Source organism: Labeo rohita, chromosome 1 (genome assembly GCF_022985175.1).
Source record: "Labeo rohita strain BAU-BD-2019 chromosome 1, IGBB_LRoh.1.0, whole genome shotgun sequence".
Classification (NCBI taxonomy): Eukaryota; Metazoa; Chordata; class Actinopteri; order Cypriniformes; family Cyprinidae; genus Labeo; species Labeo rohita.
Genome location: NC_066869.1, coordinates 9,851,465 through 9,877,008, shown reverse-complemented (window position 1 = coordinate 9,877,008; position 25,544 = coordinate 9,851,465). Strand labels below are relative to the sequence as shown.

Genomic DNA, 25,544 nt, shown 5'->3' with positions numbered 1-25,544 from the left:
GTGCAATAGTAATTTTATGATTAAATTATCTTTTTTTGTGTGTGTGTGTGTATGTATATATGTATATGTATATGTATATGTATATGTATATGTATATGTATATGTATATGTATGTGTATATGTATATACACACACACGTTTTTTTGGTTTGTTTTTTTTTTCCTCCAGATAAAAGATGCACAAAGTTCTACCACCCTGAAAGTGAAGATTTTGCTACTCTATCCAGACTGTGTAATGGAGACGTTTGTGAGTGTGCAGACAGTCACAAATAATATGGTATAAAAAGACCATGTCATTTTGATCAAATGACATGGTCTACAAGAGTGGAAAGCCAAACTCGACAACAGCATCTCTGAGGTCCAGAATAGCTTTCTCAAATATGGATATGCTACATAATTATACATAATTAATTTGCTAATTACAGGAAATTAAAGAATATTATTCCTTGATGTTTGCTTTCTGACTAAATTTGATGTGAATAAAAAAAAATATTTTGAAGAGGTATTGATGATGCAGTGATTCTTCACACCTGCATACAGTAATAATGAGCAAATTCTTGAACATTCAAGAAGTAGAACCTCATGATCCTCATGAAAAAGAGGAAACTAACACATTATACAGACAGAATACAACATATTTTAATCATATAACGCCAGTTATTGATGTTTGTTTTGTTTTGTTTTTGTTTGCCCTCTGTTGTTCACATGGAAAGAAGGAAATACTCTGTATTCAGAAGTTGGACAAAGTGCTTTCACAGATGTTAAATGCAGGCGCACCAGTAGCAGAACTAGTACACAATAAACATAATGAACGGTTTCTGGTGGAAATCTTCCGATAATGCTTAATGATTTGGTAAAAGAGTTTATTTGGGAAAGCAGATAACTCCGTTTTTAACAGTTTTCAAAAATCATGTGTTTTTCATTGTGCATTCCAATTAATCTCAATCAAACTGCAGTTGTTATTTTGATATAAAGAAAAAAACTAACTAAAAATTCAACAAACACAATAAAACATAATAAAAAAAAAATGATAAGAAAATGAATAAATAAATAAAAAACATTTTTGAACATAAAAAAAAAAAAAAAAAAAAAAAAAAAAAAAGTTTTTGCAAACAACAACAACAAAAAAACTCTTCAAATCAAAACTTTTTTTTATAATTGATAATTATTCATTCAACACCCACACATACACGCCAACATGTCCACTACTCAGGTGCTGAGCTGTTGTTATACAGAGGAGTAAAAATGTGCCTCCATCCCAAAATCTTAGCTTCGGCTTATGAAAATAAATGATTGTTCTCCTCCTACCTGTTTGAAGTTCAGTCTGTAACTTGCGACACATCCAAACTCTTTAAAAGAACCTTCCACATCCACTAGATAATTGATGTTCGTCATGGTTAATCCACTCACTCTTCTGTATTCCAGAATTAGTCTGAAGGGCACATAAACAGTATCCCTTCTAGCCTTAACTAGCCTGACACAATTTTTTGTCACACTGAACAACAAAAATTATTGTATTTGCATTTTTGTAAAGGGTGTAAACGTTAATAAAACAATATAATAGGTAGCAAATGTAATTTATTGCTACTTTCAAGTCATAGCTGTATCCTTTCTAGCTACAACCCAGCTCAACCAAGGAAAATCTTATGTGACCTCAAGCCACCAACAGAAGGTGACCAATTACCATTGCAGTCTATTACAGTCCATTACAATTTCCATTAAAACAAAACAGTCCTTAAAACCAGTAAAACTTTTACAAATAATGTGATGGTTTGAATTGTTTTCAGCAGGGCTGTGCATTTAATAATAATAATAATAATAATAATAATAATTGATATGCCTGTTCTTAATATTTGCTGTCGACTGTGTCTGTGCTATAGCTGTAATGTGCAGTATACCCTTGTGAACACATGACAAAGACTGACATGAAAGAGAAGAAATTGTTGAATGAAGGTGTTGTTTTTTTTTTTGTTTTGTTTTGTTTTGTTTTGTTTGCGCACAAAAAGCATTTCTATAGCTTCATAGCATTATGCTTGAACCACTGATGTCACATGGACTATTTTAACAATGTCCTTACTACCTTTCTGGGCCTTGAACGTGGTAGTTCCGCTGCACTCTATGGAGGGTCAGAGAGCTCTCATATTTCACAGATTTCATATCTTCATTTGTTTTTTGAAGATGAACGAAAGTCACTAATTTCCGTATTCATGTGTTCTTTGGGCAACATGTAATGAAAAAAGAAGAACAAGAACAAGAAGAAGACGCATACCTAGTCATGACAGTAATAATTTAGCAACATCTTCATACAGTCAGGTCCATATATATTTGGACACAGACACAATTTTCATAATCTCATAGAATTAAAATGAAACTATTAAGATGAAATGGAAGTGCAGACTTTAAGCAAGGGGTTGAACAAAAATATAACAAAATGCTTAGAAATTACAACCAGTTTTATACACAGTCCCCCCATTTTCAGGGGCTCAAGTGTATTTGGACAAATAAATATAATCATAAATAAAATGTTCATTTTAAATATTTTGTTGATAATTCTTAGCAGGCAATCTCATGGACATCACCAGAGACTGGGCTTTCTCCTTGTGATGTTTTGCCAGGCTTTTACTGCAGCTAACTTCAGTCTTTGTTTGTTTGTGAGTCTTTCTGCCTTTAGTTTTGTCTTCAGCAAGTGGAATGCATGCTCAATCAGGTTGAGATCAGGAGATTTTTCACCTTCAAATACTTTTGGCTTGCTTTTGTTGTATGTTTTGGGTCATTGTCCATTTGTACTATGAAGCTCCATTCAATCAACTTTTGTCTGAATTTGGGCAGACAGTATATCTCATACACTTCAGAATTCATCTGGTTGCTTCGGTCTTCTGCATCATCAATAAACACGAAAATGCTTAATAGTCTTTAGTCACATTTTAATCATTTGAGTCTGTCATAGTTTTAGTCTAGTTTTAGTCAACAAAAAGTCATTACATTTTTGTCGACTTTTAGTCGTTACTTTTAGTCATTAATTTTAGCCAAAATTTAGTTACCAACATTTATTTTGGTAGTTATTTTATAGTCTTGAAACAAAAATAGTCATAAATTCTTCTCTCTTTATACCAAATCAGTTAAGCTTGTGAGAAATTTTAATCAAGAATTGAATTTGGAAAAACTGGAATAAATTATGACAATTTTCATTTCTGGGTAGAGATACAAATTAAATTTATTTTTCAGATACAGTAGGTTTACGTAACATGCATACATTTATTTAACATCTTTTTTTTTTTTGGTTAACATTAATGACACAGGTATTTTATTAGGAATGCTGTCACTTTAAGACGGAAGGCATGCATGTAATACTGACACATTCAGTTTTCACCCACCTGAATTTGTCATATTTAATGTCCAAGGAGATGGAGTTGTCATGGTTAATATACACATAAAATACTAAACTTCTAATACATAGAAGTCATGTAATGTGCAAGAAGTTATTGTCAGAATTGCAAGACAGAAGTATTGGCAGGGTTACTCAGATTTGTCCCATCTATAGCAATGAATGAAGAATTCTGAAACATCCATCCATTCTCCAAACTGTTTGTCCTGTAGGGTTGTGAGGTTTCTTGAGCCTATAACCAGCATCTCAGGCTGAAGACATTGAAACACCCTGGACAGATGGACAGTCCTTCACAGAGCTGCTTTGGAGCATTTAAACCTCATTTACACAAAAGCATGTGGGGTGCTGAATTATATATATTTGGCATATTTCCATAGTCATTTGCTCAACCACTGAAAAATCAACAGAGCAGCTGCCAATTTACCAAAGGTTGAATTTACACAACAGGTTTTTGCAGGTCATTTATGGGAAATCTGAATTGGACTGCAGTTAACTCTTCAAATCTTTATGAGCTCTATAAGAATCTCCTGTTTGATACACAAAACTACTCAATTTTACTAAAAGCAAATTAATTTCTACATTAGACACTGAAAAAGCGTGAACCTGAGTTTTTGATTCTGTTTAGTCAATGGGAAGAATATAAAATGTATGAAAATAGAAACTGTTATTTGTTACATATGTAAATAACTTGCTGTTGCTAAATTCTACATTGGCAGCAGATTATTTAAAAACTCTGTGTTAGTGATTCTAAACTAGAAGAAAATGCAAGCAAACAAACAGATCGAAAGAGAGTGTGCATTTTGGACTCTGAGGGTCGTGGAGGAGGGTATAAATCTGAGCTGCTGCAGGTTTACAGACGCTCACAGGAAGAGACACACAGACAGACAGGATGGACGTGAAGCTGCTGTTTCTGACTGTTGTTCTTCTCTCCTCACCGCTCCTCACACTATGTGACCCACTGTGAGTATCAAACACACGGTTTGTTCATGGATTCACTAACAGATCTGTTTTCAAACGCTCTGATTTGATCTCCTCAGATTTGTTCTGTCAGCTCCTAATTTGCTGAGGGTGGGTTCCTCAGAGAATGTGTTTGTGGAGGCTCAGGATTACTCTGGAGGAGACCTGAATGTGATGATCATAGTAAAGAAATTCCCAAAGAAAAACATGGAGATACTGTCTAAATCAGTGACACTGACTGCAGACAACAATTTCCAGATTCTTACAGATATAAAGGTGAGAGTGCAGCAATTAAGTGCATTGATGTATCATTCTCATTATTTTATTATCAGATATATTCAGACTGACAGATTATCTGTTCTACAGATCCCTGATGATCAGAACTTCTTCTCTGATGATCCTCTGGAGAAGCAGTATGTGTATCTACAAGCTCAGTTTCCATCCGTCACTCTGGAGAAAGTGGTCATGCTCTCATTCCAGTCTGGATATATATTTGTACAAACAGACAAGCCCATCTACACACCTGCTAGCACAGGTACGATTAAGTGCTAAAAACACAACATATGTAGAGTGTGTTAATGCACAATGTGAACTTTAAATGTTACATCAGCATGACATCATTCTGTTTATTATTAAACTGACTGCTGCTTTTATCAGGGTTTGTATCTGCAGGAAACAAAATCATCAGAACTCATATTTCAGTTTTTACTTTGCTTCTTCTGCAGTTAGATACAGGATTTTTTCTCTGATGCCCAACTTGACACCACAAAGTGAGTCTGGAATTACGGTGGAAATCATGGTAAGCATTGTTAATTCTCACAAGCATAACATTTCAACTGTAATGAACATCATTGCACTGAAGATCTCAGCAGTCACAGTGTTCATGCTGATTTCTGTGTTTTTGAAGAATCCACAAGGCATCACAGTTTCATCAGAGAAGATATTTCCAGTCAAAGGGATGAAATCTGGCAGATACGCCATCCCTGAGATTGCCAGGTGTGTTTGTGTGTGAAAACTGAACCTGCTCAACCCCAGTGAACTGACTGTAATTTCATTTTTCCAGGATAATAACATTTTGAATTTATTTGATTTTCTCACTGTAAATGAGATCTGTGTTGTGGGAACTGACTGGATCACTTTGTTGATTTCATTTTCAATCATCCATGTTTATAGTTTTTGTGAAGAGGCTTAAAATAACAGTTTTAACTGTTCAGTGAATTTATCTACAAATGAAGGCATGTGGTCAAATTAAATTTTTGTTAATAAAGTGTTGTTTAAGGGTCTGCAAAATATTTTGAGTCTATTGTACACATCTGTGTTATAAGGCTGATTAGCCTATTGTATAATGCTTATTTACAAATCATGCCTAGTTCTGGGATCTGGAAGGTGGTCACACGGTTCTCAAACACTCCTCAGAAGATGTTCACTGCAGACTTTGAGGTCAAAGAATATGGTAAGACCTGTGTCTACAAACTCTTGTTGTGTAAGAAAATGATAAGTCAAAAAATGTGTTTATTTAATTATTTGTGTGTCTGGTTTGGTTTTAGTGCTTCCAACATTTGAAGTGAAATTAACACCCAGTAAGTCATTCTTCTATGTGCGTGATGAGAGTCTGACAGTCGACATTGAAGCCAAGTGAGATGATTGTTAAACTGTATTCAAAATCAATCTTTAATCTATAATTTAAATTACAGTTTGTATGTAAATTACAAAATAATGTGCATCCAAAACTCGTCCTAATAGTTTAACTTTAAAATGAACAAAGACAATTATCTTAGCCTCAAAAGGCATAGTTTTTGAATTGTGGTTATTTTCTGTTTTATGATCTTTGTTTCAATTGTTTCAGTCACTTCCCAGTAGATCTGCAAATCCTAAAAGCACAAATCCTTCTCAAACAGAGCAAACAAACCCTTCTCATTTAATGTCACTCATTTTTAAACCCTGTATGACTTTCTCAACACCAAAGAAGAAGTAAAAATAAAAATACTGAAGCTCCTTTTCTTATGTAATGAAGTGGATGTGGATCAGTGACAGCTGTCGCCACCATTCAGTTTTACAACTGAAATTGGATGTGCTTTTATAGGTACCTGTTTGGACAGAAGGTGGATGGAAATGCTTTTGTGGTGTTTGGTGTGATGGACGGAGAGAAGAAAACAAGTATTCCTACATCTCTGCAAAAAGTTCAGGTGAGAGACATGTTGGGATCAATATCATTTCTCCTCACCTAAAGGACAATTTAAATAAGAAGTTAAATAGCTTTTAACTGCATATTGTAGACCTGATGTTGCTGTCTTTCTCATATGTGAATAGATCGTGAAAGGAGAGGGTACTGCAGAACTGACCAATCAGATGATCACTAAGACCTTTCCAAACATTAACCAGCTGGTTGGACAATCAATCTATGTTTCAGTCAGTCTTTTAACAGAAAGTGGTAAGACTCAACAGATACTGTACACTGTTTGCACATGTTTACATGATTGTGTGTGATTGAAGCTAATCATTTGTGTGTTTCAGGCAGTGAAATGGTGGAAGCAGAAAGGAGAGGCATTCAGATTGTGACGTCACCGTACACCATCCACTTAAAAAAAACACCACAATTCTTCAAACCTGGAATGCCCTTCAGTGTCTCGGTATAAAACATTGACTAGATACTGTAGTTGAAAACCTGAAAGGTAATATGAACTGAGCAACAATTTCAACAATATTTTTATATTGTCTGGGTTTTATAAAAGGTCTATGTAACAAATCCTGACCAAACACCTGCTGAAAATGTGGAAGTGGAGGTCAATCCTGGACTGGTCAGAGGTCAAACAAGAGCCAATGGCATTGCAAAATTTACCGTCAACACTTTAGGAGGATCTTCTACACTGGAGATCACTGTAAGAACTGCCATCTCAACCGCTCTAATGTTCAGTCAGTTTCACTGGTGATGAGAATAAAATAGATCAGTTGACATTTGTTGAACAAGCAGTGAAGCATATTGTTCACATCAGAAATCAATATATTTATTTTCCAGGCAAAGACCAAAGATCCACAATTAAGAGATGAACAGCAGGCAGTGAAGAAGATGACGGCTCAGGCCTACATTCCCAAAGGCGGCTCCAACAACTACCTGCACATCTTCATTGATGCTGCTGAGCTTCAGATCGATGATCAAATAAAAGTGTTTCTGAACACTGGACAAAGTCCAGGTGTCAGAGATCAGGATTACACATACATGGTGAGTAACAGTCATATCATCATTCATGCAGAGTAGTTACTGATTTGAGTAAAACCTGTGCATAGCTTTTGATTAAGTTTGAATCTTATGAATACATGAATATCTCTATTTTCTTTTCTGCTTCATTTTCAGATCTTGAGTAAAGGTCAGATTGTAAAAGTAGACAGGTTTAAGAGGAGAGGACAATCTCTAGTGGCTCTGAATCTACCTGTAACCAAAGACATGGTGCCGTCCTTCCGCATTGTGGCTTATTACCATGTGGGCTCATCTGAGGTGGTGTCTGATTCAGTCTGGGTCGATGTGAAGGACACGTGCATGGGAAAGGTGGGTCAACCATCACAAGAATTAGATGATGTACCAATCAACTAGGTCTGACTCACTGTCTTTCATTTTAATAACAGCTCCAGCTTAAGGTGAAGGACAAGATGAATTCCTATGGCACAGGAGATGAGGTCAAGCTGCAGATAACTGGAGATCCTGGAGCTAGAGTTGGTCTGGTGGTGGTTGACAAGGCTGTGAACGTCCTTAACAAGAACAGACTCACTCAGACAAAGGTGAAGGATGTTCACCAGCATCTCAACAGTCACTGAATGCTTGAAATTGCTTTATAAATGATCTCTTTGTTGCTTTAGATCTGGGACGTCATAGAGAAGCATGACATCGGCTGTACGGCTGGAGGTGGAAGGGACAGTATGGGGGTTTTCACTGATGCAGGTCTGATGTTTGAGTCCAACACTGCAGGAGGAACCAACACCAGAACAGTAGTATTTGTTTTGTTGTTGTGTGTTCCTGTTTCTCAACACTATCACAGTGGTGTCACATGATGAGCTCACAGTATGAGTGCACACCCAGATAACAAATTTATGTTATAAGAACCTTCTCCAAACATACACAGCAAAATCCCCAGTGTTAATTTAACACTCTGAGTGTGGACACATATAAACACTGAAGCAGTGTTGAAGGTAATGATATAATTAGGTGATTAACGAAGTGATGATTGATCATTATTGAAGACACCTGATGTTAACAAGCAGAATCACCAAAGGAGAAAACCAAAATTTTTAAGCAACCATTATAGTGGTCAGTGTTTGCATTAGTTGGGCTCTTGACCCTTAAATCTTTAATACTAGATTTTGTTTGGCTGTTGTATTTGAGTTAAAAAAGCCAGACAAGCCAAAAGCTCAAGTCACCAGCTAATTATATTTTAACATATTCGTTGTTTGAAGTAAATCATCTAGAGTATAACCTGTAAGTTAGTTTTTTTTTTTGCTTATTGTAATAGCCTTGACAATCCACAGAAGATCCAGCTCTTCCTATACATTTTGGAAAGATTTTTTTTTTACAACCTGTTCAAAAATAAAAAAGTTTCACCTAGGCACACATAGACATCAAGAACCAGCCCATGAATCTCAACAATGGTGACAAACGGCATATTCAGATAAACAGATCAACTCTGAACTCTCATAATTTATTCATGCCGCAATGCATGATGGGAGTCATGGATGAGTTCTGATTGGCTACAACACGCTTTTTGATGGTCACCGTTGTTGTGATTCTCACACTGATTCTTCATGTCTGTGTGTCTAAATTAAGATAAACTTCTTTCCATCATCTGTCTGATTATGGCAAAACTGATCTTTTGTTCACAGTTTTTTTTTTTGTAATCTGTAAGGAAATTCTATGTCAAATACTCAAGTCACTATATGATGATAAAGTCAAGCACAGTCAATGCCATCTTATTGTCTTTTGTTCTTGGCTTGTCTGGCTGTTATAACTCAGTAATTGCAGCCAAACAAGACCTAATATTGATGATTTAAGGGTCAAGAGCCCAACTAATGCAAACACTGACCACTATAATGGTTGCTTAAAAATTTTGGTTTTCTCCTTTGGTGATTCTGCTTATTAACATCAGGTGTCTTCAATAATGATCAATCATCACTTCGTTAATCACCTAATTATCTCGTTAACTTCAACACTGCTTCAGTGTTTATGTGTGTCCACACTCAGAGTGTTAAATTAACACTGGGGATTTTGTTGTGTACAACTGATGTGTAACTGTGTTTGTAAACCACATTTGTTATGGCAAGGAATACCAAGAAGGGATTATTAATGATAACAACACAATCATCACCTAGATTCAGTATGCAGTCAATTATAATAGCTCTTTGTTTATACAGTATAGTAATTTATGATAAAATTTGAAAGCATAAGTCAAACATTTTAAACTGCCATGTCATGTAAAAACAGAGAAACATCAAGAATCAGTGTATGAATCTCAACAATGGTGACAATCAAAAGCTTCCTGCAGCAATGCATGCTGGGTACCTAGTCTCCGTGCAGTGAGTGCACTTTGACTTCACATTGTGATCATAGTGTGAGCACACATTGAGGACACTGTGAGGTTACACTTTTAGCTCACTGTTACGTCACATTGTGACCACATGGTGAGATCAGTGTGAGATCAAATTGTTGACTGGGAATGAATTTTCCTCTAGCGCCGGAGTGTCCCCTCCTTTCAAAGAGAAGACGGCGATCGGGTGAGAAAAAGCAATTCTGATTCAACCCTTTTAAATATTAACCTAGTTTTAGAGTTTATCACTGCTGTTATAATTGTGTTTCTGATGGACCCTGTATTGGAATAAAGTTACAGCATAGGTATACTGCATAGATGAGTGCACCCCTTCTGAAACTTAACACACTTAAACAGCAATTACTCTTATATGTTACTGTACTTCAGAGATATAATGCTCCAGAAATTTAGCTTGATCAGTTACCAAAGAAGCATGTCAAAATTATTCAGGAAAATAAGATTTTCTGATTAAAGTGATAATGAGTACATCCTCCTGAAAGTTACTATAATAAACAAAATTAAAAAAAAAAAAAAAAAAAAAAAAAAAAAAAAGATATTTGGAGTAAGTTCAAGGCAATTATTGATTAACAGTTAACTTTTAAAGGGATGTCATTTGTTGACAATTTAAAACATTATAGAACCTACTGAGTCATTTTCTGACTTAATCTGAATAATTTCGACAATAACATAAGAACTTGGGGAAAAAAAAAAAAAAAAAAAACTGCCAGGGGACTTATTTCATTGCACAAAAGAGGACAGTGGTACAAGATAAATATCAAATCATTGTCTTAAGTGTAAAAATACATGTATTTATTTATTTATTTATTTATTATCTATTATTTTTCTAGAAAAAAAGCCGGAGAAATACCAAACATGTGGCTCAGAGCCATCAAAAGTTATTAAAAAAAAATAACTGTTTATCTCACAGAGTAAGATGCAGCCTGCAGAAGTGGAATGCATGATTGTTTTTGACACTGTTGTTGTAGCCACGCACACACACACACACATACAGATTTAATTGACTTCTTTCATAAACTGCATTGACTGCTCTAAAATGAGACACCAATGTTTCAGCAGTTTACGACACAGAATAGGACACATTCTTATTTTATAGCTGTTTTATTTTCTATTTGGTTTTATGCATATACTTTATTTTTTAAGATCTTTTTTTTCCCAAAGCCATTGTTAGATGCCAGTGTTTCCTGTCATAACTATTCAAACATTTGATTTCAAAACCAGCATCACAGCTATTAAACTATTTCTTGTTATGATTATAAATCTGTATTTAACCTTACCCAGTCAACAATTTGATCTCACACTGATCTCACCATGTGGTCACAATGTGACGTAACAGTGAGCTAAAAGTGTAACCTCACAGCGTCCTCAATGTGTGCTCACACTATGATCACAATGTGAAGTCAAAGTGCACTCACTGCACGGAGACTAGGTACCCAGCATGCATTGCTGCAGGAAGCTTTTGATTGTCACCATTGTTGAGATTCATACACTGATTCTTGATGTTTCTCTGTTTTTAGATGACACAGCAGTTTAAAATGTTTGCTTATGCTTTCAAATTTTTTCGTAAATTATTATACTGTATAAACAAAGAACTATTATAATTGAGTGCATACTGAATCTAGGTGATGATTGTGTTGTTATCATTAATAATCCCTTCTTGGTATTCCTTGCCATAACAAATGTGGTTTACAAACACAGTCACACATCAGTTGTACACAGCAAAATCCCCAGTGTTAATTTAACACTCTGAGTGTGGACACATATAAACACTGAAGCAGTGTTGAAGGTAATGATATAATTAGGTGATTAACAAAGTGATGATTGATTATTATTGGAGACACCTGATGTTAATAAGCAGAATCACCAAAGGAGAAAACCAAAATTTTTAAGCAACCATTATAGTGGTCAGTGTTTGCATTAGTTGGGCTCTTGACCCTTAAAACATCAATATTAGGTTCTGTTTGGCTGCAATTACTGAGTTGTAACAGCCAGACAAGCAAAGAGCAAAAGTCAGTAAGGTGGCATTGACTGTGCTTGACTTAATCATCATATAGTGACTTGAGTATTTGACATAGAATTTCCTTACAGATTACAAAAAAAAAAGAAACTGTGAACAAAAGATCAATCAGTTTTGCCATAATCAGACAGATGATGAAAAAAAGTTTATCTTAATTTAGACACACAGACATGAAGAATCAGTGTGAGAATCACAACAACGGTGACCATCAAAAAGCGTGTTGTAGCCAATCAGAACTCATCCATGACTCCCATCATGCATTGCGGCATGAATAAATTATGAGAATTCAGAGTTGATCTGTTTATCTGAATATGCCGTTTGTCACCATTGTTGAGATTCATGGGCTGGTTCTTGATGTCTATGTGTGCCTAGGTGAAATACTTTCTTCTTTTTTGAACAGGTTGTAAAAAAAAAAAAACTTTCCAAGATGTATAGGAAGTGCTGGATCTTCTGTGGATTGTCAAGGCAACTACAATAAACAAAACAAAAAAAAAAAAACTAACTTAGAGGTTATACTCTAGATGATTTACATCAAATAATGAATATGTTAAAACATAATCAGCTGGTGACTTGAGCTTTTGGCTTGTCTGGCTGTTTTAACTCAAATACAGCAGCCAAACAAAATCTAATATTAAAGATTTAAGGGTCAAGAGCCCAACTAATGCAAACATTGACCACTACAATGGTTGCTTAAAAATTTTGGTTTTATCCTTTGTTGATTCTGCTTGTTAACATCAGGTGTCTTCAATAATGATCAATCATCACTTCGTTAATCACCTAATTATATCATTACCTTCAACACTGCTTCAGTGTTTATATGTGTCCACACTCAGAGTGTTAAATTAACACTGGGGATTTTGCTGTGTATGTTTGGAGAAGGTTTTTATAACATAAATTTGTTATCTGGGTGTGCACTCATACTGTGAGCTCATCATGTGACACCACTGTGATAGTGTTGAGAAACAGGAAGTAGAATGTCCCCTGGTGACCGATATTTGCAGTGCCTCCTCTCAACCTGCACAACATTTTGAATTCACAATGAGCTCACATATTACTCACACTCTTGAGTATCACACAATGAGAATGATGTGATGTCACTGTGAACATCGCATGATCTCACGTGTTGACTGGGTAGAATGATTTCATATTAAATAAGAGGTGTTAAGTCTGAATTTGTGGTGGCTGTGCTTTAAATTATTACATGGCTCTGTGGAATGCTTGATTCTGATTGGTCAGTCATGACATTCCAAAGTATGTTATTCCCCAATAACAACTGGTAAAAGCTAATAACACAGACTCGTCTGGGTAATTTAAGTTGGCGCTATATGCTTGATAGGATCTTTTTTTTTTGTTGGCTGAAGCTTTACGTTTGGTTAGCTTATAAAATTTTAAAACTCAATTCAATATTATGTGTACAATTTCATAATTCTGTCATCGTGGACTCGCTCTCTCCTTTCATACAAATGCAGCTGCTGCCATTTTGTTTTGTACACTGTAATGGATTATAAGATAGCTAACAAAGTAGTACTGTAAGTACTAGTACTTAATTATTTATGTGGTGAAATATTGTATAATAAAAGTGGTATGACTGCACTGTATCACTTAAATGTCTGTCTAGTTTGAACTTGCCACTTGCTAGCAATTTGATTTCTTCATGAAGGCTTTGCAATCAGATATTTCAACTCAGATCAGTGTTTCATGTCTAATTATTTACTTTTGTGGCAAGCAGCTATGTAATAAATGGGATAATGTACATCCAGCCAGTTGTTATCGCAAAATAGAGATATATATTATCCTTTTCTTATTATAATCCTAATTCAAGTGATTTTGAAAGTCTCACAGTAATCAGTGTTGAGTGCTACTGTAAGGTTAACTCTGCCTGGTTTAAACGTTTCAAAATGATTAACAGTTGAAAATATTAGAAATTTAGAAAAGTAATCAAATGCAATGAGTTACATTAATTTAATAAAGTAATTGAAAAGTTACACTACTTATTACATTTTAAATAGAGTAACTTGTAATCTGTAACCTATTTTCAAAGTAACCTTCCCAGCACTGATTACCAGTGTTACTTCAGTCCTTACGAGGCTTTTCCCTGCACTGTTAAAAAAAAAAAAAAAAAAAAAAAAGTAATTTTATGGAAAAAACTATGATTTTTTTAGGTTGTTTTCTTTTATTTTGAATTGCAGTCAAAACTCTGTAAAATGATCTCTAAATTAAAAACACGGCTGTTATTTTAAGTATTATGACATTAATGACAATTTACAGTAATTCACATTTTTTATACCGAAAAACTGCTGTATTTGTATACAGTATGTTTTCTGTTTTCTTAAATTACAACAACAACAAAAAAAAAAAAAACTATAATTAATACAATAACAAATCTGTTAGATGATAAAACGGTCAAATGACTGGCAGTAAAGTAAAATCTCCTTTTTTAAATAAGCTGACAAACACTGTTATTTTACAGCTATTTCCTGAATTTAATGATCAAGCACCTTGACTGTAAAACAAAAGACACAAAAAAAAACGGTCAAATGACTGGCAGCACAGGGTGCCAAACAAAAACCTTAAAATTAAAGTCAAATCTCTTTATATAAATAAGCTAACAACAGTGTTAATTTACAGGCATTTTCTAAATTATTACAAACAAACACCTTCACTGTGAAATTAACTCATTAACTAATTAATTAATTACTGAAATGTCACATGACTGACAGCAACAGAACATGAAACACTAACAGATCTCTCTAGATCTCAGCATCCAGTCTGACTTTATTTCTTTCATACAAAACTTCTTATTGAGAATTAACAGATGTTTATATGTTAATGTTTTTTATTGAAAATAAAGTTTGAAGTCACCATTGTGGAGATAAGCATTTGCTTTAGTTGCATACACTCATACACTCTTGCTGGTTCTCTATAGCAAATGTGCTTTAGAAATGCACAGCTACAACAACCAGAAAAAAAAAAAAAAACACATTTAAGAAAATCTAGAGTACAACTAAAGCAAATGCTTATCTCCACAACAGTGACTTCAAACTTTATTAATTTCAATTAAACACCAACATCTAAACCTCAGTTAATTCTCAACAAGAAGTTTTGTATGAAAGAAACAAAGTCAGACTGGTTCGTAATAAGTGAAGATGCTGTGATCTAGACAGATCTGTTTCATGTTCTTTTGGGATTTAAAGGGTTTCTGTTGTCCGATTTTGTGCTGAAGAGTAGAGCGTGTGCTTTAGTCCAGGAGAAGACAATAAAATGTTGATGTTGTGCAGCGTGTCATTTTGTTTTAGTTTTTGTATTTGTATTGTTGCTAGCTAATGGTTAACTGGAAAAAAAAAATAATTTCACAGAGAATACCTATAAAATAACAATTTTAAAAAAGAAAAAAAAAAAAAAAGAAAGAAAGAAAATTTAAGCTCCAATAATTTTACAGTTTTTCTTTGGAAGCTGCTTCTGCCAGTCATTGACCGTTTTTTAAAAAATGGTCTTTAACCATTATTTCCATTAATGGTAAACATTTGGCACCCTGTGCTGCCATGCATTTCACTGTTTTTTTTTACGTTTAAATTTTTTACAGTGTGGAATTAAATACATATGAATTAAGAAACATTGTTAGACAAAGACGAATAAATAAAAGACAGAAAACAATTTGAGAAAAACAATAATGATAACTTCTGAGACTATGAAGTAATTGGGAATTCAGTAATTGTAATAATCATGTTTTCAGATCCCAGAGAGATTAATGACTTGTTTTTGTTAAAACTAAACACAGATGATGATGATGACTATTATACAGACTCTGAAGAGATTGTGTCACGTGTGCAGTTCCCTGAGAGCTGGCTTTGGGAGGAGATTGACCTTTGAGAGAAATGGTGAGGAGGAGACATTCAGATAAGTCTTAAGACAAGGCACTAACAGTGAATAAGCAGCATGATCTCAAGAGCTGATGATTTCTTCTGACAAAGAGCATGCATTTTTTCTTAATTATTTTTGATATTATGTATTTTATGCACTGGTCCATTCAAAAATGTGTATTTTTAGCTCAACAACATGAAATAACATACACTAATGTCATTCATAAATGTTAATAGGAAAGCAGAAGTGGTATACAACAGTGTTTAATGTGCTTATATTTAGAAAAGAAAATCTTGTACTGGTAAGACATAATGTGTCCAGCACACCCATCGTATAATGCTTTAAAAGCCTGTTCTCAATATACCATATCTAATTTCTCATATATATCCAGTTATACACCAGCCACAGAAAAAGTGATCTACCTGAAACACTCTGTTACTACATGGCAGATCTTGGCTGTCAGTTTGTCACCAACACTTGGTAAAGTGAAGCTGCAAAATACACAATCTGAAAGACATCATCATTGTAATCCAGAATCTGTTGCTTTAAATCCTTCTGTGTGTCTGTATTCCTCCTCAAAGGCATCTGTGTGGCAGAACCTGAGGAGTTGGTCATTTTTAAACAAATTTTTTCATTGACCTCAAGATGCCATATTCTGCTGTGCGAGGTGAACAACTGGAAATCAAAGCCATTATTCACAACTACACCCCAAAGAAGCAGAAGGTATAGATCTGATTTGCTATTAAAATGTAATTAACTTTTATTATGTACATTGTCTATGTGCACTGTATAGTGAGCGTTTCTGCTGGAGTAAAATCATCTACTAATGACAGCATACATGGATCCTGAGGAACATCCTTTAAACAGTGTGAGTCTCGTTCTCCCATTTTCACCAGGTGCGTGTGGAGTTCATGGAGACAGAAGATGTTTGCAGCTCTGCCAGTAAGAAAGGAAAATACAGAACGATAGTAAATGTTGACAAAGACTCCAGCATATCCGTTCCATATGTGATTATTCCCATGACTCTGGGAAATCACATGATTGAGGTGAAAGCTTCAGCATATGATGCTGTTTACACTGATGGAGTGAGAAAGATGCTGAAGGTGGTGGTACGTCTGATGGGAATCAGTGACTGTCACTTTTGGAATTTGTTTCATTTGATTTGGTTATTTGTTAACGTAATGATCAAAAGATGCTGGTTATATTTTGAATAGATAAACTAGAGCATCACGGGTAGTTAACCCTCTCTTTCTCTTTCAGTCTGAGGGTGTGCTGACTCAATTACAACGAGTAAGTGTGGAGCTCAATCCTGCTAAGAATGGTGAGATTTACCGTGAAGCACACAATAACATCACGGTGTTACACTTCCATTATTGCTCAATACTCACCAAAAGCAGACAAAATGTGATTAGCACATAACACTTCCATCTTGCTGTTCTTCTCTGTTTTTCTTTCCAAATGGATTAGGGGAAAAACCTTTAGCTATTACAGGTGTCATACCAGCAGATCGGTTTCCAGACACACCTGCTAACACGTACATCTCAGTTACTGGTAAGGAAAAAGATGCTTTCATAAATTTGTAGTGATTATTTCTTTAAAGTTGCATGCATGTTTTATTTTGAGAGAGATTAAGCCTATATCTACAGTCATAATGTCCATAGTTTTTGGGTTTGGTTTTTTGGGGGGGTTTTACACCCAGTCAACAATTTGATCTCACACTGATCTCACCATGTGGTCACAATGTGACGTAACAGTGAGCTAAAAGTGTAACCTCACAGCGTCCTCAATGTGTGCTCACACTATGATCACAATGTGAAGTCAAAGTGCACTCACTGCACGGAGACTAGGTACCCAGCATGCATTGCTGCAGGAAGCTTTTGATTGTCACCATTGTTGAGATTCATACACTGATTCTTGATGTTTCTCTGTTTTTACATGATATGGTAGTTTAAGATGTTTGACTTATGTTTTTAAATTTCTTCATAAATTATTATACTGTATAAACAAAGAGCTATTATAATTGACTGCATACTGAATCAAGATGATGATTGTGTTGTTATCATTAATAATCCCTTCTTGGTATTCCTTGCCATAACAAATGTGGTTTACAAACACAGTCACACATTAGTTGTACACAGCAAAATCCCCAGTGTTAATTTACCACTCTGAGTGTGGACACATATAAACACTGAAGCAGTGTTGAAGGTAATGAGATAATTAGGTGATTAACAAAGTGATGATTGATCATTATTGAAGACACCTGATGTTAATAAGCAGAATTAACAAAGGAGAAAAACAAAATTGTTAAGCAACCATTATAGTGGTCAGTGTTTGCATTAGTTGGGCTCTTGACCCTTAAATCATCAATATTAGGTCCTGTTTGGCTGCAATTACTGAGTTGTAACAGCCAGACAAGCAAAGAGCAAAAGTCAATAAGATGGCATTGACTGTGCTTGCCTTAATCATCATATAGTGACTTGAATATTTGACATAGAATTTCCTTACAGATTACAAAAAAAAAAAAATATTGTGAACAAAAGATCAATCAGTTTTGCCATAATCAGACAGATGATTGAAAAAAAGGTCATCTTAATTTAGACACACAGACATGAAGAATCAGTGTGAGAATCACAACAACGGTGACCATCAAAAAGCGTATTGTAGCCAATCAGAACTCATCCATGACTCCCATCATGCATTGCAGCATGAATAAATTATGAGAGTTCAGAGTTGATCTGTTTATCTGAATATGCCGTTTGTCACCATTGTTGAGATTCAATGGTTGCTTAAAAATTTTGGTTTTCTCCTTGGGTGATTCTGCTTATTAACATCAGGTGTCTTCAATAATGATAAATCATCACTTTGTTAATCACCTAATTATATCATTATCTTCAACACTGCTTCAGTGTTTATATGTGTCCACACTCAGAGTGTTAAATTAACACTGGGGATTTTGCTGTGTATGTTTGGAGAAGGTTCTTATAACATAAGTTTGTTATCTGGGTGTGCACTCATACTGTGAGCTCATCATGTGACACCACTGTGATAGTGTTGAGAAACAGGAAGTAGAATGTCCCCTGGTGACCGATATTTGCAGTGCCTCCTCTCAACCTGCACGACATTTTGAATTCACAATGAGCTCACATATTACTCACACTCTTGAGTATCACACAATGAGAATGATGTGATGTCACTGTGAACATCGCATGATCTCACGTGTTGACTGGGCAGTCATAAAGTTTTTGGGATATCACATCGCGATATGACTGGATGTGACTGATTATGTTCGGCTGTGATTGGTTCATGCAATAAATTGTGTTCTTGCACATGCCACGATTTAGTCTGAATGAACAATGCTATTGTATTTAAATACGAGCATATATGACATTTCGTAAATTGAACATGAACGGACACTAGTCATATTTACAACTAAATAAGGGGCATCATTTATAGGTCACACAGACATACAGAGATTGCGTGCATGCATTTGTTTGAACCTTAAAAAAAACAAACAAAAAAAAAAACAGCTCAAACCATTTCATTTAATAAAAGCTTTATTTATTTATTTATTTATTTGTTAAATAAAAATTTAAAACAGAGACAAATTTGGTAATCATTTGTAATCACTAGACCCCCCCGCCCCACCATCCACTATTATAGCGAGACTAAATGGTGTTGTATTTGTGGTTTCTCGTGTCACTTTCCTACAGTTTTCCTTACCAGAAGCTACTTTGTATCTTACCCAAGTTTCTCGCAGGGCTCGAAAGCATCCCCTCTGTAAACCCCCCCGCCCCTTCCCATTCCCTTTAGATTAAAGGAGAAGTCCACCTCCAGTACAAAAATTGACAGATAATGTACTCACCCCTTGTCATCTTGTTTCTTCAGTTGTAAAGAAATTGTTTTTTGAGGGAAACATTTCAGGATTTTTATCCATATAATGGACTGATATGGTGCCCCAATTTTGAACTTCCAAAATGCAGTTTAAATGTGGCATTAAATGATCCCAAATGCGTTTGTAAACGATCCCAGCCGAGGAAGAAGAGTCTTAGCGTAACGGTCAGTTATTTTCATAAAAACAATACAATTTATATACTTTTCAATGCCAATCAATGCTGTTTTTTTTGTTTTTTTTTCTCGGTTAATGACAGGGCATGTCGAAAAACTCCCATCTCATGTTCTCCCTCAACTTCAAAATCGTCCTATATTGCTGTTTTACCTTTTTTTGTTAAGGGTGTTTGATCTTCTTTGCATGTTCACTTTGCAGAGACTGGGTGGGTACTTCTGTAGTGACGTATGACTTTGAAATGATTTTTTTAAGTTGAAGGAGAAAATACAATTGGAGTTTTTCAACATACCCTAACTGTCCAGCCTGGTCTCATTGTTTATACGTAGGTATTTATACGTAACGTTTGAAGGCACAAAACGTACATTTTTGTACGTTTTTATTGATGCTAAAACTTACAATTTAGACGTATTTCAACGTTTAAAACGTACAAATCGCTACATAATTTTAGTTAAAAAACGTAAAATATTTACGTATATTTTATTTCATCCGTATCAATGCCTTTTTGTCATTTTATTAAGCCTTTTAGATTTTTAGCCCTCTTAACCTACCCCCAAATCTAAACCTACCCATTTTATAGCAAATATGCATTTTTTTTTTATCATTTTATTAATAAGCAATTTAGATTTTTAGCCCCCTTAACCAACCCCCAAACCTAAACCTATCCATTTTATAGCGAATATAAAAAGATATAAAACATAACTGACCAAAATATGTAGGGAAATACATTACCATTTTAGTAACAATAAAGCATTAAGATATTTTTATAGTCACTAATCCCACTCCTGCCTCTAAACCTAATGTTAATCATAACTCTCATGGCAAAAACATGGCAGACAGAGAAGTGCAATCACATTCATTTATTTATTGCAAAAACGTACAGCAGTGCCAAAAGTAATCCAAATGACGATGCGTTGCAGCCGCAGTCCTCTCTGGCGGATTAGGTTTGTTTGAGGTGCAGAGCAAAATTTAAATAGTGAAATGGTTGAAAATATGATCTACATTATTATCCTGATCCACTCTGTGAAGAAGGCGCCCGCGCATTCAAACACTTCCCACCAGAAACACGGCATGTCGTAATCTGTGACGAATGCAGACGAGAGCCAATAAGCGTTCGATTTTCCTGCAGTAAAACCTGTAGTTTCTTGATGCGGCAGTATTTGAATTTGTAAAATGCACTTCAGCGCGGGTTTATTTGCTGTTGCTACTGGACTCACTGCTCGGATGGAGTTGAAAATCGCCGGAAGTCTTGATTTTGGGTCTGTTCCTCGCAGTCGTATGGATTCTTAAGATCTGGATTATAGCGCACAAATAAAATTGTTTCATTTTGTAATTATGATGCGTGTTCGGTGTGTTTTATGGTTCTATTGTTAGTCACAACATGTCGGAGAGAACGTCTTTTACCACAGCAAACAAGTAAATGTTACATGGATGGTTAAACGATTGCAGAAATGTTATTTATTTTAAGGGTTTAAAGTGTAGTCTTGTTTAACATTATACCTTTCCTTGGAAACGAACTGGTAGCAGATATCACACAGAACAGAATGAAATCTTATAATTTCATATTAAATAAACTATTAAACTATTTAAAAGTGCAACTGAAAACATAAGGCCATTGGTATGACAAATAAAAACAACAATAATAATGAAAATGTAGCGATTTCAATATTCATATGGATTCATTTTTTAGGTGTCCTCAATACGTCAGTTTTGTACGTTTAAATGCAAAAAATACGTAAGTATTTGTACGTTTAGATGCTGAAAATATGTCAGTATTGTACGTTTTACTTCCTGTAAAAACGTAAGTAAATGTACGTTTTGTAAAACCACATTGTATGTAAAATACATACGAATTATCATGAGATCACGTTGAACTGTCTTGAGTCAGAATACATAGGCTGCGTTCGAAAGCCTATCTGACTTGCTGGATCGCTGCATGCAGGCAGTGACTTCGAAGGCTGCGAAGGCAACTCTAGAAACAGTTTCGGACAGACTTCAGAGGCAGCAGAACCTGATGCCGTTGCTAGGTTACCTAACGGTTAAGTTGTAGAATTTGTAGAAAAACGATCTTCACTCAAAAAAAATATTTCAGCCCTTAACTTAATTCAATTACATACAAAATTTCCATGCATTTAGATTACATAGTTTTAACTTAAACAAATCAGTTAAACTTAATGTGATTCAAATGCATCAGTCTTACATAAATGAATCAGGTAAAGTTGATGTAATATTTCCCAGTGTTAAACAAACCCTGCTCAGTGTTCATGTGTTTCCACACTACAGAGTGTTCAAGTAGCATTGACACAGTGTTGGAGTTAAGGAGATCATTATGTCATGATTGACCAATAATGATGAACACCTGCTGTTTACAAGCAGAATCACAGAAGGAAAGAGAAACACAAGAATCAGACACAGCCAAAGATAAAATGAACTTAAATAAATGAAGACATTAAATTTGACTTGACGTTTGATTTCTGTCATATATCCACAAATATTATTTCAGAACATCTAAATAGAGGTTTAGATATTTTATTTATTTATTTATTTTTGAAGTTTCAATTAACCTCACCATCATGGCGATCAGGGTTTACTTTAGTTGGACTCTTGACTTTTGATTTTTTTAACATTAACATTTTTGACTGCTGTAATTATGTGTATGAAGCACATTTATTACAACAAAGTAAAAAAGCCAAAAAGAAGTCTGATTAGGCGTTTTTGGTTAGTTTTTATTGTTTGTTCAATCATTATCATCCAGTGGCATGATGCAGTGGTTAGTCCATTATTTTCATAATGTTTACAAGAAGTGTATGAGCTATTATGGATGTTCATCATATACAGCATCAGTTTGACACACACAGACATCAAGAATCAGCATTTGAATCTCAACAATGGTGACATTCAACTGTGTCAATGCTACTTGAACACTCTGTAGTGTGGAAACACATGAACACTGAGCAGGGTTTGTTTAACACTGGGAAATATTACATCAACTTTACCTGATTCATTTACGTAAGACTGATGCATTTGAATCACATTAAGTTTAACTGATTTGTTTAAGTTAAAACTATGTAATCTAAATGCATGGAAATTTTGTATGTAATTGAATTAAGTTAAGGGCTGAAATATTTTTTTGAGTGTATTTTTTTTTAATTCAGTCATAACAGTTTGACTGAGCTAAGTGATTGAAACATGTACTTTTAAAATGAAAACTTTATGTTAAACCGACGCGTGACAGTTTTAAGTCAGGTTAACATGACACAATCATGTTGAAATGAAAAATGGCCACAGTGGCATTAATTCAACATGAATTGTTTAGGTAAAGTGAACAGAACTGAAAAATCATTTTTTTGAGTGTTATACAGCTATATGTAAATGCTTTAATAACACATACAGATCTCAATGTCATTACCCACCAAAGGTCTGTGCGTCGGAGAAGACGACTGAGAATGGCAGCTACTTTTTGCTTAAATAAATAAAAGCACTGATGCAAGTAATATCGCAGAACAGGTCATTGTTATTAGTGGCTGTTTCGTTATTATTGGTAGTATATTGTAAATATTATTGTTATTCACTACTCATTTGAACCCTTTTAACATTTTATTAAATACTATTATTACAAACAACATAATTATGCTTTTTACACTATTACGATTCATAAATAATATCATGGTCAAGATCTCATCTATTATATAAAGTAACAAGTTCAAAATTCGGGCACCATATCAGTCCATTATGTGGAGAAAAATGCTGAAATATTTTCTTCAAAAAACATAATTTCTTTATGGCTGAAGAAAGAAAGACATGAACATTTTGGATGACAAGGGGGTGAGTACAATATCTGTAAATTTTTACTTCGGAAGTGGACTTCTCCTTTAATAATGAACATTTTAATTCCAATATTAGTTACTTGTGAACCTTAACATAAGTAAACACCTATGAGCCATATATTAATGTGGTATAAATGTAACCTGTCAAATAAATCTTAATGTAAAGTGGACATGCTAAACATTTATTTATTATTATTGCACACACAGAAAGTTTTTTGGTGAAATGTATTTTTTTTGTTGATGCACTATATCAGTAAACAACTTTAAACTTGAAAAAAAAAAGATTAATCTTTTATTTGTTTCAGCACATTGTATAAATTATAACTAAGCATAATCTATACAACAAAAACGTGACAAATGCAAGCTTAATAATCAAAGAATCACTAAATCAGTGGCCGAAAGCACCGTGTGTTGCCTGTGTGTCACTATGAAAGTGAACATTAATGTAAAGTGAACACCTGTGAACCAATTATTAATAAGTTATGAACATCAATAACCTATGAAAGTGAATCTTAAAGTTGACACACTAATCATTTATTTATTAATTATCAATGCAACACAGAGTTTTTTTTTTTTTTTTTTTTTTGTTAAATGTATTTTATTGTTGAACTACAATGCAACACAACTACCTATTGAGCATAACTGCACACAAAAAGTGATTTATACAAGTAAACTTTCATTAAACAATTGTTCACATCGTTATTTAAAATTCTCGGAGGATGTTCTTGTTTCTTTCCAGATTTATTTTCTTTTATTCACCTGTGTTGTTTAAGCTCCAAACCACAAATCAGATGTAAATGAGCCCAAGATGCGATGTATGATCGGTAAAACTATAATCTGGACTAACAATTTCAATTTCTGTTTTAAGGAACTTCCAGATACAGGACCTACAAATCACATATAGTGTTAAGAGTGTTACATACCAATGTAATTAACATAGTTCTCCACCTGCATTGCCTCTTTCATTCCTCCAGGTGAAGAGATCACCCAGACAGTTGAGAAGGCCATCAGTGGAGACTTCATGGGTCGTCTTATTGTCCAACCCATTGGCTGTGGAGAGGAGAACATGATCAGTATGACTCTAACTGTCACTGCCACTCATTATCTGGACAGCACCAATCAGTGGGAAACTGTTGGGATGGAGCGCCGTAATGAAGCCATCAATTATATCAACACAGGTCAGCAGCACACAAAAAATATAATAATGTAAGATTATTAAACATTCAACAATATTAATGATTTGACCACAGTGATACTATTGAATAAGAACCCAGCTGAGCTGTTTTCTATAGGGCTGCTAAGCTGAATGGAGCTCATTTCTTAACTGATGATCTTTACACAGTCAATGGGCCTCATCATGAAACTTGCATAAATAAATGAGACATTAGAGCCAGTGGCAAATTTCAGAATATCTGGCCGCCTTTTAAAGGCTTCTCTTGGGTGGGTTCATAAAATTTTCAAATAGGCATTATCTTTATTAACAAACTGCATATTTGAACTATAAACAAGTACATTCCTGCCTGAAAACCTCTTAAAGGTACATTCCATGACACAGAAACAGTAATATTTTTACAATTATAGTGGATTTGAGCGCACGCCATGACATTTGCTGTAAGAAGTACCACAAGCGGAGTGATACAACAAACGGTGAAATGCCGGTTGGAGTTCTGTTGGACTCTTATCTTATTAGCCAATCAGATCCGAGAACCAGGCAGAACTGTTGTATAAAAATAAATAAAGAATAAATGAATATAAATAAAATAAACAGATAAAGAATCTAACTATGATTCAGAATAAAATCGTAAAGCACTCTCAAAAATGCTCTCAGAAAAAAATAAAATACAGAT

At 34.6% G+C, this 25,544-nt stretch overlaps 2 pseudogenes; both read left to right on the top strand.

Moving 5' to 3' along the window:
* Positions 1–816, top strand: part of LOC127167031 (complement C3-like) — a 28,888-nt pseudogene extending 28,072 nt beyond the window's left edge.
* Positions 817–4,218: 3,402 nt separating this feature from the next.
* The window catches only part of LOC127162691 (complement C3-like), a 31,950-nt pseudogene continuing 10,624 nt past the window's right edge, over positions 4,219–25,544 (top strand).